General features: G+C 41.6%; 1 long non-coding RNA gene across 1 annotated transcript in view; it reads left to right on the forward strand.

Moving 5' to 3' along the window:
• Positions 1–12,297, forward strand: part of LOC138758179 (uncharacterized) — a 70,609-nt gene that overhangs the window by 32,440 nt on the left and 25,872 nt on the right. The window lies entirely within an intron of this gene.

Raw genomic sequence — 12,297 nt, forward strand, 5'->3', positions numbered from 1 at the left:
AAAAATGATTGGGAATGTGATGTTATGATTCTCAGAAGTTATATTCCACTCTTAGTTTGATTAATGATCCTCATTTTGTGCAAAGGTGATACCGAGACTACACATGTCTAAATTCACGTTATTCCATTTCTATGCGGATGTTGATCCATTTTGTGAAAAGTGTAACATTTTTGAAGCCTCACCAATTCGTATGTTTTGTGAATGTCCTAAATTAGAAGGATATTGGCAGAATATTTTTCAGTTTTGAATCAACAATTTTTAAGATTAAATTAGATCCATACCCTTTAATTGCCCTGTTTGGTTTTTTGCTTGAAACTTTTATTGGCACCTCAAGGAAAAGTTTTATTTTTTTAGCACATTGATAGCCAGATGAGCAGTTTTAGAAACATAGAAACATAGAAGATAGGAGCAGGAGTAGGTCATTCGACCCTTCGAGCCTGCTCCTCCATTCAACAAGATCATGGCTGATCTTAAAGTTCAGTACCCCGTCCCCGCCTTCTCTCCGTAACCTTTAATATCCTTATACTGAAGAAATATATCTAATTCCCTCTTAAATATATTTAATGAACCTGCCTCTACTGCCCTCTGTGGCAATGAATTCCACAGATTCACCACCCTCTGGGTAAAGAAATTCCTCCTCATCTCGGTCCTAAATGGTTTGCCTATTATCCTCAAACCATGGCCCCGGGTTCTGGATTTTCCCATCATTGGAAACATCCCATCTGCGTCCATTCTGTCCAGTCCTGCCAGAATTTTATAGGTCTCTATGAGATCCCCTCTCAATCTTCTAAACTCCAGGGAGTACAATCCCAATTTGCGCAATCTTTCCTCATAAGTCATTCCTGCCATTCCAAGTATCAGCCTGGTGAATCGCCTCTGCATTCCCTCCATTGCAAGAATATCCTTCCTTTGATAAGGTGACCAAAACTGCACACAATACTCCAGGTGGGGTCTCACCAAGGCCCTGTACAGCTGCAGTAAGGTATCCTTGTTCCTATACTCAAACCCTCTTGATATGAAGGCCAACATACCATTTGCCTTTTTAACCACCTGCTGTACCTGCATGCTCGCCTTCAGAGACTGGTGCACAAGTACCCCTAGGTCTCTCTGCACTTCCCCATCTCTTAATCTATTGCCGTTCAAATAGTAATCTGCCCTCCGGTTTGTATTACCAAAGTGGATAACCTCTCATCCAGATCATTAATGTAAATTGTGAACAGCTGGGGTCCCAGTACAGATCCCTGTGGCACCCCACTGGTCACCGCCTGCCACTCAGAAAATGAGCCATTTATCCCAACTCTCTGTCTTCTACCTGCCAGCCAGTTCTCAATCCACATCAATACTTTGCCCCCAATCCCATGAGCCTTGATTTTGGAAGCCAGTCGTTTATGCGGGACCTTATCGAAGGCCTTTTGGAAGTCCAGGTACACCACATCCACTGGCTCTCCCCCATCTATTTTACCTGTCACCATCTCAAAGAATTCCAATAGATTTGTCAAACATGATTTACATTTTGTAAATCCATGTTGACTCTGTCCGATCCCTTCTCTGCTAGTCATATGCTCCGCTATTACATCCTTAATAATGGATTCCATCATTTTGCCCACTACTGATGTAAAGCTCACCGGCCTATAATTCCCCACTTTTTCTCTACTCCCCTTTTTAAACAGTGGGGTAACATTAGCTACCCTCCAATCCATGGGTACTGATCCTGAGTCTATCGAGTTCTGAAAAATAATTCTTAAAGCATCTGCTATCTGAATGGCCACTTCCTTGAGTACCCTAGGATGTAGATTATCAGGCCCTTGGGATTTATCTGCCTTCAATCCCATCAATTTCCCCAAGACCATGTCCTTAGAGATACTGATTTCTTTCAGTTCCTCCCTTGCATTAGTCTCTATGTTTCCCAACATCCTTGGGAGGTTATTTGTATCCTCTCTTGTAAAAACAGAACTAAAGTAAGAATTAATTGGTCTGCCATTTCCTTATTCCCCATTATATATTCCCCTGATTCCGACTGCAAAGGACCTACTCTGGATTTCACCAATCTTTTCCTCTTGACATATTTATAAAAGCTTTTGCAGTCGGTTTTTATATTTGCCGCAAGCTTACTTTTGTAATTTATTTTTGCTCTCTTGATTAATCCCTTTGTCCTCCTTTGCTGCATCTTGAACTGCTCCCAGTCTTCGGTTGCGGTACTTTTTTTGGCCAATTGATATGCTCTCTCTTTGGACCCAATGCTGTCTCTAATTTCCCATTTTATCCACGGTTGAGTCACCTTTTTTGGTTTATTTTTATGCCAAACGATTTTTGCAATTTCTCCATTAGATCTGTGAATGCTTTCCATTGTCTATCCACGGTCAACTCCCCCATAAACACCACCCAATCAATCTTACTCAACTCCCGTCTCATACCATCATAATTCCCTTTATTTAAATTCAGGACCTTAGTCTCGGTTTTAATTTCATCACTCTCCATGTCGAGTGAGAATTTGATCATATTGTGATCGCTCCTACCCAAAGGGCCTCGCTCAACAAGATTACTGATTAGCCCCTTATCATTGCGTAATACCCAATCTAAAATGGCCTGCTCCCGAGTTGGTTTCTCGACATATTGGTCTAGATAACCGTCCCGTAAACATTCAAGGAATTCCTCCTCCTCAGTATTTTTACCAATTTGACTAGTCCAATCTATATGCAAATTAAAGTCTCTCATGATGAAATGGAAAGATGAACTCTCACGGACTCATGCACAGTGGCTTACATGATGCAATGTGATACCTAAGTTTAGAGGAAATGAGATATAAGATTAAAGATAAAACATTTCAGTTTGAAATTTATAGAATACTATCAAAACAGGCAGTTTTACATGACATAGATGCTCTAGGGCTGATCTGTCCATCTTCTGGAGGTCGCGACTTGATCTGTCTTTGAATTTTTCTTGCAACCTTCATTAGAGGGAGGGGTTCGATTAGTATTAGTCAGGGATTTTTTTCTTTTAGATAAATGGATTTATGGAGTTTAATTATGATTATCCTAGATATCTCCTTTATTTAGATACTATATTAAAGCATAATGAGGTTTGTTACAATATTATTTAACTGATTTTTATGTATGAAAGGATCTACCAACAACTCCAAAGCCATAGAATGAGGAACAATAGGCCTTTATTATAACTTTAGACGTAGCTGGCTCGATTCCAAATACTTGACTGAGGAGAGAGAGAGGGAGGTCGACCTTTATTCAAGGGTCACAAGGGGAGTTGTTACCAGGGAGTGAATCACCATTGGGGGACGGGCCAGCTACCCATTGACAGTCATATATACATGTATCACCACATTGACCCCCAAAACCCCACCAGGTTAAAAGTCCTGGAGGCTCAGCCGGTCGGGTGGTCCTCTTTGCCTCTGTGACCAGCGCAGTTCTGCCTGTAATATAGTGGTCGGCTCCATTGGCGGCCGTGTGTCCTGAGGCTGGGGAGGGAGGGCTGACTCCATCAGAGGTGGAGCTTGGTTGTATTTGGGGGCAGTCGTGCTGGTCGGGGCAGCTGAAGCAGGGTCTGGGGTGTACGGCACTAATTTATTTTTTTTAATGTAATTTATGTTTGCACATACACAATGCTGCCATAAAGTAACAAATTTTGTGACACATGTTCATGACAATAAAATCTGATTCTGACTCTGGGAGTCAAGCAGACAGATTTACATATCAAGTATATTCATTCTAATTGGAAGGAAATAAAATTATACTGCTTTCGAGAACATATATTTCTTGTTTGATCAGAGACAAGTGAACCTGCAAATAAATGGGAACTGCAATGTGAAGTTAAAGGACAACTTTTACCATTTTTTCTGCAGGAACAAAAGTAGGAAGACTTGGTAAACAGTATCACAGCGAAAAACGTATTACTGAAAACATCCACGAAAAGATATGGAATACCTATGCTCCAAAAATCAAAGCATTCTCAACATGTTTTGGTGGGGGAAGTCTTCTTTACCACTAGCCTGCTTTTAGAAACTATGGACAAAATAATTCTTATTGTCCAATCAGTGAACTGAATACGGGATTGTCTGATTTTTGTACATCCTTGATGAAGTTGATAGTAAACCAGAGTAAGAAATTAAACTGAATATCAAAGAATTGGAAATGCTGGAGATATGAAATTAGATCAGTAAGTCCTGGAATCATGCTGCAGGTCAGACAGAATCTGTAGAAAGAGAAACAGTCCAAGTTTCAGGTCCATGAACTGAGTAAGTAAGAAAACCAGTTCTCAGGAGCAGAGAAGGTAGGGCGGTGATCGGTGAATGTGGCAGTTAAACAGCAGATTATGTTTCTTTATTTCTATTGTGTTACTAATAGCAAAGGTCATACCCAGCAGGCCAGAACTACACAATTAGAGAAAAGAAAATCTGTGGCAAAATGATGACAGGCAGGAACACCCAGTTAAGATACAGCTAGAAAAAAAGAGGTGACCTAAAGATTGAAAACTTGATATTGGTGTCCAATGTGCTCAGATGGAAGGTGATGTGTTGATCATCTAACTAAGGTGGTCGGCGAGTGGGAAGAGAAGGTTGAGAATCACTGCTCCAGACCCAATTGTTACTGAATTATTCAACTTGAGAAAAATTATCATTGGCCCATTTCCTTTGGAGTTATGAAACCGTGCACATAACGAGTCAATGAGATATGATTAAAACAATGGTTTTCAAATGTTTTCTTCCCACTCACATATCACCTTTAGCAATCCCTTACTAATCACAGAGAACCTATGGCATAGGGAATAGTTAAAGTGGTATGCGAGTGGTGTGGTGGTACACCATCGGCCTACTGCAGGTGGCAACCTCTATACCTGTAGGAATGTAAGGGGACAGGACCACACCTGGCTGGCTGTCAATCAGTCGGCTTGAATGGATCAAGCCCCACCCGGTCGGGTGTCAATCACCCTCCGGGATATAAGCCTGCGCAGGCATCCGGAGGCCTCACTCAAAGTTGCTGCAGCTAAAGCCAGCCTGGCTCTGTGGAAGTCTTTGTGGATTAAAGCCTGTTGTACAGTCTTTACCTTGTGTGTGTCTGATTCTGGCTAACAGCGCACCACAAGTGGAAAGAAAAAGGTTGAGAACCACTGATCTAACTTGGGTTGGGCCTTATTTTAATAGTTCAGGAGATTACAGACAGCAAGATATGGGAGTTGAATAGTGACTAAAAGTGACTGGCAATCCTATGAACTGAGTGCAGATGCTTTGCAGAATAACCAACGAACCTGCACTTAGATTTTCCACTGTAGAGCAAGCCACATCATGCACACTACACCTTGATGAAGGGTTCAAACCCAAAATGTTGGTGATGTATCTTTACCTTTGCTACATCAAGGCACTGTTTAACCTGCTGAGTTTCTACAGCATTTGTGTGTTTTTTTCAGTACACTAAATTTGATGCGCAAGTGAATCATTGGTAACTGGTGTGACACTGGTATCAGTGCTGTGCCCACAACTGGTCACAAATTCAGAAATCATTTTGAGCAGTGAACTAAGTGAACTCGCAAAATGTGCGAGTGACAATAAACTGAATAGAAATGGACTTTGCGTGGAGGACAATGAAAGTTTGCCCAGAAATACTGTTACGGAGTCCAGAGGACCCCAAAGGCCAGCAGCAATGGATATGCACCACAACACAGGGTTACTTAAACAAAAGTAGTTTTTAATTATATTTGAACAAGAAAACACTTAAGCTACCTAACCTACTTAATCCCCCCTCTAATACTAAGGGCAGGTATATGTAGTGTGTATATAAGCTTAGAAAAGTTATTTGGATCACAGTCCAATCTCATTGGTTGCACAAATTCTTGTACTGTGCACAGAAGTTAGCATTAACAAAATTCACCAGTCTTTGGTGCTTCACAGGCAAATGATTACCACTCAGGAGGGTTCTTGTTGGTCTCCAGAGAGAGATTCCTCTTCCAGGTCATCCAAAACTGATTCCTTCTCAATTAGTCTTGATGACAAAACTTGCCCCCTTTAAGGTTCTCTGGATGATCCTCCTTCTTTCAGGTCACCTTTCAGTCAGCCAGTCTTCTCCTTTGCCCAGGCAGTCTTCCAAATGTTTGCCAGCTTTGTCCTTCTGGAACTGATTTCTGTCTCCTTTCTCTCTGTTTCACACCTTCCATCTCTGAGAGCAAAACTGTTCTCTCTGCCAGCAAAAAAATCACATGGTCTCCCAGCCAAGCTGTACGTTGCAACTTTGTTGCTTTTTTCAAAAAGCACTCTGCAGAAGTCCTGCAAATATTGTGTGTTTTAAAATGTTTGTGTGCAACCCGCTGTAACAATTCTTCCCAAAACACCTCTAAATATTCTGCTACAATACTAATAGGGGTCTGGCAGGTTGGGTACAACATTGCTAAATGTGAGGCTATCAACTTTGAAAAGAAAAATATTAAGTCAAACTATTATTTAAATGGTGAAAACATGTAGTGTGCAGGGATAAAACATGATGTTGTGCTACCTGTATAAAACTAATCCATGATCAATCTAACCTCCCCCTCCATCATAATCTATAATCCTGCATTTTTCTTACCCCCATGTGCCTATCTATCTAAGAGGTTTTTTTTAAAAATCCCATTTGTACAAGCCTCCACCACCAACCTTGGCAATGCATTCGAGGCACCCACCACTCTCTTGTGTTTTTTAAAAAAACTACCCCTGATATCTCCACTCAACTGTCCTGCACTCACCCTAATTGGTGTTGGTCATTGTCACCATATAACCACTTACAGCACAGAACAGGCCAGTTTGGCCCTACTAGTCCATGCTGTAACAAATCCCCACCCTCCTAGTCCTACTGACCAGGACCCGGTCCATACCCCTCCAGTCCTCTCCTCTCCATGTAACTATCCAGTCTTTCCTTAAATGTAACCAATGATCCCGCCTCAACCTCTGTGATTCTGTGATTCCTCTAGATTCAAACTAGAGGTCATGGTTTAAGATTGAAGGGGGAAAACTATAAGGGGAACATGAGGGGAAATTTTTTTACGCAGAGGGTGGTGGGGATGTGGAATGAGCTTCCGGCAGACGTGGTCGAGGCGGGATCATTGGTTACATTTAAGGAAAGACTGGATCGTTACATGGATAGGAGGGGACTAGAGGGGTATGGACCGGGTGCTGGTCAGTGGGACGAGGAGGGTGGGGATTTGCTACGGCATGGACTAGTAGGGCTGAACTGGCCTGTTCTGTGCTGTAAGTGGTTATATGGTTAACCACATCTGCCGGAAGCTCATTCCACATCCCTACCACCCTTTGCGTAAAGAAATTTCCCTTCATGTTCCCCTTATAATTTTCCCCCTTCAATCTTAAACCATGCCCTCTAGTTAGAATCTCCCCACTCTTAATTGAAAAAGCCTATCCACGTTTACTCTGTCTGTCCCTTTTAAAATCTTAAACACCTCTATCAAGTCCCCCCTCAATCTTCTATGCTCCAGAGAAAAAAGCCCCAGTCTGCACAAACTTTCCCTGTAACTCAAACCTTGAAATCCTGTCAACATTCTCGTGAACCTTCTCTGCACTCTCTCTATTTTGTTTATATCTTTCCTATAATTTGGTGACCAAAACTGTACACAGTACTCCAAATTTGGCCTCACCAATGCCTTGTACAATTTCATCATAACCTCCCTACTCTTGAATTCAATACTCCGAATTATGAAGGCCAACATTCCAAATGCCTTCTTCACCACACCATCTACCTGAGTATCAGCCTTGAGGGTACTATTTACCATCACTCCTAAATCCCTTTGTTGCTCTGCACATCTCAATAGCCTACCATATAATGCATATGACCTATTTAGGATTCACTCTGGCAAAGAGGTGTTAGCTGTCCCACTACTAACGCCTCTCATAATCCTTATCTTTCTATTCAATCTGATTGTTACTCTAAAGAGAAAAACCCTGACTTGCTTCATCTTTCTTCATAAGATGTTCACAAATCGCAGCAGCATTCTGAGAAATTTTTCTTTGCAACTCTCTGTCGCATCCACATCCTTCTTGGAATGAGATGAGCAGATCTGAACATAATACTCCAGTGTGGTTTAACTGAATTTTATCTCACTGCTCTTGGACTCAATCCTTTAACTAATGGAGGCCAGCACACCACACACCTTAAATACCCTATCAACTTGCACGAGATCTCTGGACTTGGACTCCAGAATCACTTTCTTCCTCCACACTACTACGAATTCTGCAATTAACCATGTACACGGTCTTCAAGATCCATCTTCCAAAGTGGAATTTCTGGCACTTACGACTGGATCCCACCACCAGACACATTTTCCCTTGTGCTCCCTCTGTGATTCCATCATGCCTTTCCTCCCCCGGGATCTTCCCCTGTGGCCCACAGGAGGAGCCACACCTGCACCCATACTTAATCCCTCATGGCGGTCTGGCATCCTACAAAGGCCTTTTAAGTGAAGCAACACACTTCACTTGTGTATCCGCAGGATTGATTGCAGACTGAAAGACTACTTCGCTGAGCTCCAACGATAGAAACCTAGTAGCCAACTATTTCAATTCTGAGTCACCCTCCCATACTCACATGTCTGTCCATGGCTTTACGTACTTTCCCACCCTGATCACCCACAGATTGGAGGAACGACACCTTATTTTCCATCTGGGCACTCTCCAGCAGATAACATTAATGTCAACTTCTTTGCTTTCTCCTAACCTGCTCGCCCTTCCCAGTTTTTCCAGTTCTCCCCCCCCTTCCTCCTCCACTCACCTAGCCATCCCTCAACCCACTGATCGCTGCTGTCCCCTCCCACCCTTCTCTACCTATCATCTCCTGTTTTTGTGCCACCTCCCCCCACCCCCCATCCTTTTGTTTGGATGCCTGCCAACATTTTTCCATTCCTTGATGAAGGGCTCAAGCCCTTGGTTGCTACATAAAGGACACTGTTTGACCTGCTCAGCTTCTCCAGCATTTTGTGTTTTTACTTCCACCATGGTGTATGCAGATTTTCGCAATTTACTTATCACTTCACACATTCCTGGATTGAACGCCATCTGTAATTTCTCTGCCCAAGTGCAACAGGTAAGAAGAAGACAAATGGAATGGCAGCCTTTATTGCTAGAGGGATTGAATTTAAGAGTAGGGAAGTTCTACTGCAACTGTACAGACTACTGGTGAGGCTGTACCAGCAGTACTATGTGCATTGCTATTCACCTGTTTTGAGAAAGGATACATTGCTATGGAAGCTGTGCAAAGGTGGATCACCAGGTTGATTCTAGAAGTGAGTGGGTAAAGTTATGAGGAGAGATTGAGTTGAATGGGACTGTACTCATTGGAGTAGAGATTTGGGGGGGTGGGGGGGAAGGGTGTGTAATTTTAAAAGGAATACATAAGATAACATAAAATAGAATCAAGAGCTTGTTTCCACAGGTGTGAGATTAGAACTAGGGGCCTAGCTCTAAGAATTTGACAGAGTTAAAGAGAAACGGCTTCTCCCAGAGTAGTAAATCTGCGGAATTCTCTGCCAAGGAAGGAGAGGATATTGCTTCATTAAATGCATTTAGGACACAGTGAGATAGAGGAATTAAGTATTATGGAGAACAGGTGGTTAATTGGAGTGAGTCCATGGCCAGATCAGCTATGATCCTGTTGAATAGTGGAGTAGGCTTAACAGGTCGGGTGGACTACTCCTGCTCCTATTTCTTTCTTCCCTGGCCAAGGAACAGGTGAAAGGATAGGACTTGAACATCCTATCTTTGCATGGGTAGGTCCATATGAGAGGGAGATGGAAGTGGGATTGAAAGAGTGTCCCAGGGAGTTGTGAGAAGCATGATCTGTTCAAGATGCTGTAAGGAGGGGAGTGAGGTATTTGTATCTGGTGGTGGAAGCTTCTTAGACTTGGCAGAGAGTTCTAATTTAGACAGAGCTGAGGGTACTTCAACTCCTGATTGCCAATCTAAATAAAGCATGTGCTTTCAAAGCTTAATAAAATGAATTTTACCATCACATCCCTAAAGCATCACCATGACTGTCTATATATATATTTCGTATGAATGTATAAACCAATTTTGCTAAATGAAGGAGTAAATACTTTTCCATCAGTTATAAAAATGAACATCATAAAAATATCATAGCAGATCATTTGCAAATTATTGATTTGGTATTTATGAAAATTTCCTTTCTAAAACTTGCCCTTTCTCACCACATTATCTTGTAAAGAACCTTCACGACTGTAAACTGCAGACATCTTTATTACAGAAAGGTTCTTGTATTTTGATATTAAACAGGTTAACAATGGGTTCCATTTATCAGAAGAAATTAATACCATAATAATTGCCATTGAAGGTCACAGTGCATTATATATGTTTGGTGAGAGTCTGTAGCACATAAATAGGGTTATAGGGCTTAATTAATTTTCTTGAATGCTGTAACAATGTATTGAAGCATCTGGAAATGATCAAACAGTTTTTCAATGTATCCCGAAGCTTCTACAATAATGTACTTATAACAGCATTTCAATGAAGCCAAGGTCATAAAGACATCATTACAATGGCTGGTTTATTTGTGTGATTCTTTCTGGTCTTTTTAGAAGAATCTGAATCCTTATCTGCCTCTTCAACTGTCATTAAATCATGAACTTTGGCAGCATGGAAAAACATCCATTTACCTAATTGAGACTGAAACTAGCTTTTTCAAAAAGAGATCAGTGTAGATCCATAATCCTGATTCTTTTCCCCTAAATCCGTGTACAGTATTTTATTTTTAACATGTTTATCAATCCCCTTTTGAAGGCCACTAGTTAATGTGTGAGCAGAATCTCATTGGACCATGCCTTTCCAAAGCCCACCTACTCTGTGTGGCAAGTGTTTCTCCTTCTGCTTCTTTTGTCAGGTACTACAGACTCCCATCAAACATATATGACCTTCAATGGTAATTATGATGGTATTAATTGTCCAGGAGGCTGATAATTTTATACATTATTGTTTCATGAAGCTTAATCTCCACCATCACAACATGACTGTCGATAATATCTTTATTTGTAAAAAACTTCGCAAATATCCTGTTCTCCCATCCCCCCTCCCCGCACCCCCCCCCCCCCCCACCACTCACTCCCATCCCAATAAGCAAGAAGGTTTGGAACCAGTGCCTCTCCGCCTTCTATTCTACTTCCCCTCAGCATTAGGGACTGGGTAGATTATTAACTGTAGGTATCTCCATCCTTGTTAGTTCTACTTTTTCCATTCTATCTCATGTTCCAATCACCTACCTTGAAGAGGGTCTCAGGCCTGAAACATTGGTTTATATCTTTATCTCCTGTGGACACTGTGAGACCCGTTGAGTTCCTCCAGCATCCTTGTGTTTTTAACCATAATCACAGCATCTGCAGACTTTTGCATTTCAATCTCCTGAGTTACCATAGTCTTTTTTCCCCTGGATAAAACTTAAAAAAATAATTCTCATTCAGAACTTTAAGGCTAACTTTTGCCTCTGCCAATAGATCTCTGCTGTGTCTTTAATCAATCTACCTTTCACATTATAATATTTACATTGTTAACATGCTTGTGGAAAACTTTGATTTCCCTTTTATATAAATTACCAATCTATTTCCATCTACTACTCACATTCAGTATGATACCTTCTTGTAATATGATGCCAACATCAGCTATCCACCCCTATTTTTGCTGCATCCCACCAATTTCTTGCTTTGTCTTCCAGAGACCAGTTTTGGTTGCTATCCCTTCATCCTCTGAGCAAGGCTACTTGGATCATCTCTTTAAAAGCCACCAAAGGGGACTTGGATTTGTGATGGTGCCAGTAGTGAGCAGGGCTCCCAAAGGGCCTCGGGCGCTGAAAGCTCCCTTATCATATCGGAGTTTGGAACCAGGAGCCGAGGATAGTGACCTGGATGCATGGAGCTTGAGTTCACTGCTGGACCAGACAGGAGCCCTTGCAGCTATGGAATTTACAGAGGTTCACGAGGTGGTAATATTGGAGGTGGTGGCAGGATCCCTGGTCAATCAATGTCTCTGAAGGGTGTCTCTTTCTCTTCTTGGTGAGAGTGTTGGACTAATGGCACCTTTTAGTGTGCCTTAACAGGCAAACAAGAAAAAAAACAAAGTTTGTGCACTTTGTGTTCATAATAAAAAAAACTTTGAATTACTTATTACTTTTCATGGAAAATTATGGATTGGAGGGACATCGATCCAACATTTTACTTGTTCTACTGAGTCTTCAACCTCATTTGCATTGGAGAAGAAGGTTGCAAGTAGGGATTAGTAAGATTTCTTGGACATATACATGCATAAAT

The sequence above is a fragment of the Narcine bancroftii genome, chromosome 3 (genome assembly GCF_036971445.1).
Source record: "Narcine bancroftii isolate sNarBan1 chromosome 3, sNarBan1.hap1, whole genome shotgun sequence".
In the NCBI taxonomy this organism is placed as follows: Eukaryota; Metazoa; Chordata; class Chondrichthyes; order Torpediniformes; family Narcinidae; genus Narcine; species Narcine bancroftii.